General features: G+C 49.0%; 1 non-coding gene across 1 annotated transcript; it reads left to right on the forward strand.

Moving 5' to 3' along the window:
* The first annotated feature begins 1,902 nt into the window (after positions 1-1,902).
* On the forward strand, positions 1,903-1,960 carry MIR9224 (microRNA mir-9224). Its single transcript, NR_128931.2, is given in 1 exon segment — positions 1,903-1,960. It is a non-coding gene; the product is annotated as a microRNA mir-9224 (primary transcript).
* The last annotated feature ends 1,245 nt before the right edge of the window (positions 1,961-3,205 follow it).

The following is a 3,205-nucleotide window of genomic DNA, read 5'->3' on the forward strand; positions in this document are numbered from 1 at the left end:
GATTTACCCGTTCTTCCATCAGTCCTCACACCAAACCGAGGCCCACGTGGTGTGACCCCTGACCCTGCGGGGAAGAAACCGAGGGCCACGCGAGCTGGTGGAGAGCCGGCGCCTGGGCCCGGCGCCTCGGGCGTGGCCTGCCCCGCACATCGCCCTGCAGCGAGCCCAGGGCGGGCATTTCTCAAGGTGCCTCGCACGTGTGAGCTGCTCAAATAGATCTGACAGACAATGTAAACTCCTAGAAGGTTACTCTTTCTCACGAAGGCCTCTAACTTCCTCTAGTGCCTGCGCCTGCCTAGGAGAGAGAATGCAGATGGCGTGCATCACGTGACAGGAAGTGCTTTTGCACTGGAGTTCCCAGGAGCCTTTCACAACACAGGGCCCTTCCATCTGCTCCGCAGAGCGCGGCGGGAGGCATTTGCATGCACTGGGTGGGAATCGGTTGGGAAATAAGGACAGGACGAAGCTTTGGGAAGAGAAGAGAAGAGAAGGACCCCAAGGCAAGAGATGGAGCCAGAGGGCACGCTTCACCCCGCTCCGTGCCCCCAGCACACACCACGTGCTGAGATTGGCTCTGCATGTGCCTCCAAGGACCCTGGGGAGGAAGGTAATAGTCAACCATATTTCTGTTTCTCATCTGCCCATCATATTTCAGCCACAGAAGGTGAGATCAAGACTGACAACATCAGAAAATACCATTGACCAAGAAACAGGGGCATTCAGTCCACAGGGTTTCTTCCTCACAAACTTGCATGGTGTGGACGTCATCTATGCAAAGGGCGCAGAGAGATGACAGCATGGCTGCCATGGTGAGTGGCCTCAGTAGCCAATGACAAGTACCTCCTCTATCCACTGTCATGGCAATCCTATAAACTCTGTTCTTTATGGAAAACTGGGAAGGGCAGAGATAGCCATTGTCTCCAACACCCATTCTCCCTTTCTTCCTTTGGTAACGGAAACCCTCCGAGTTTGAACTGGGCACATGAACTAGGCACTGTGTTTAGCCTCCTTTATCGCTGGAGATGACCATGTGACCCAGCCCGGGCCAATGAGATGGGAGAGGAAGTGAAGCTACTTAGAAACTCTGGGATTGCCCACTGCTGCGCCGCCCGCCGCCCGCCGCCCGCCCCCTGGGAAGTCCCGGCAAGGGGAGAAGCTGCTTCCCCAGCGCAGAAGCCTCGCGCTGAGAGGGCAGAGCCGTCTTGTCGGCCCAGCTGTTGACTTTGACATCTGACAGGAGACAGCACACATGATTTCAGCCGCTGTGTCTGTTCTGTGATGCAGCCGTTCAGCCTTCTTTCTAACTCACACGGGCTGTTGGAGAGTGGGAATTTTTGAGCATGCTTCCAGAGAGGCCATGGACTATACCCCAGATAGAGATGTCAGTGCTGACACTAGGCCAGGCCTTGAGATATGGTCTCATGGCCCCTTCCCAGCACGTAGGCCTTCTTTCACAGAACACTGTCAGCTTTCTGAAGAACAGGATGACCCTGTGAATAACATGGTCGTCATTGGCATGATCCTGACGTTGCTTGGGAAAAACTGTTTTGTCTTGGGTTACTTGTTCTGCAAAAACCGGATGTGGTTAATGTGCTTAAAAGCGGTCCTACACAAAGGGTCGCTGCTGCTCTCTGGTCTCCCTGCGCGGAGAATGGCAGAGCAGTCGCCGGGTCTCCCGGCCACCCGGCTAATAAAGGCTCCCTAAATTTTAATTTGGTCTGGGCTCCAGTGGTCATTCACTCGCATCTGCTCCACAACATTTGGAGGCCCCAGCGAGATTTGCTGCAGCCGCCTTCAGGCTCCAACAGACGCTTCTTGGGGTAAGTAACGGCACCTCTCGGATAGCGATAGCTTGTCCTTATTTTCTGTTTGCTGTTTAGTTTGAGGGTTAAGGCTGGCAAATCTGTTTGGTCTGGTGGCTGTCGGGGAGGGGCGTGAGTCTCCCCCGACTGCGGCTGACAGACGTGTCGAGAGGTCGCAAGCCACATCCCCGGGGGACGCCCTGGTGGAATCTGGGGAGGCCCAGGGATGCCTGGAATCCTCCCATCTGGGAAGGCCTAGGGGTGCCTAGAACCCTCCCATCTGTTAGAATCTGACTCTGAAATTCTGTTGCCAGCCAAGTCAATTGGTGCTGTAAGACCTTTTGGATTTTTGTCTGAGCGTGTTGTGTTTGTCCTTGTCTTTTGTTCAATGTTTACTGTCATTTGTATAATTAAGGTTGAGATCCTCTGGGACCTTGGAGTAAAGAAGGAAAATCTGGGAGGGAGAACATCTGTTCCTTAAGTGTAAAAAACCTAGTTATACAGAGTCTCAGAAAGCTTGTCTTGTTTCCCCTGCTAAGGACAGAGTAAATGGTTAATGCAGAAAAGGGGGAGAGCAGGGAGAGATAGCTTTTTGTTGATTTTGCTGGGTACAACCAGCTCTGCTGGCGTCCTTGGTTTCTTGCTTATCTGAACTCTGCTGGCAAAACACAGTGGATCTGCCCGTTTTCTTCTCTTTAACCCTTCCAATACACATAAAGACTGAGCCTGGCAGGGAGGGGTTACTGGGTACTTCTTGGGTGGTGTTGGAATATTCAGCAAAGGAACTTTAAGATATATCTTTAAGGCTGACAACTAGTTTAAGTTTTAAAAAATCTGTCTCTCAAAAAGAAATATTTTTACCAGCTCTTAGTTTTATCACAGAAGGTCTAAGAAATTCTGGCTGTTTAGTTTTTAGGATTCATTAAAGGATTAAAGTTTCAAAGAATAAGGAATACTGAGTAGAAGGTTTGAGGCATGGTTATACATTTTTAAAGGACATAGAAAGAAGGTTTAAAGGCTAATTTAGAAGTGTCTGTTTCAATAGAAGGTTGTGTAAGTGTAAGAAGGAGAAGAGATATGTTGTAAAGAAAGCAAATAATACAGGCCAGTAAGCCAGGAAGAGTAAATAATTTGCATTCTGCCTCCCTAAATAGAGGGTTAATAACTTATGCCAAAGTACTTAGGGAGGGACTGATAAAAAGAAATCTAACAGTTACTGTTTTTTATAATTTGAAAAGTCCGTAAAAAGGACTGGCAAGGAAAATTCTATCTTAAAGCAGGTCAGTGTATTTTTCTCCTTATACAATTCCTCCGAAATTTGGCAATACATTTCTTTGCATAAATACAATAAGACCGGTTTCCAATAGTGGTTTTATTAACCAGAAACTTTGACTGGATTATCA

This window comes from Eptesicus fuscus, chromosome 15, assembly GCF_027574615.1.
Source record: "Eptesicus fuscus isolate TK198812 chromosome 15, DD_ASM_mEF_20220401, whole genome shotgun sequence".
In the NCBI taxonomy this organism is placed as follows: domain Eukaryota; kingdom Metazoa; phylum Chordata; class Mammalia; order Chiroptera; family Vespertilionidae; genus Eptesicus; species Eptesicus fuscus.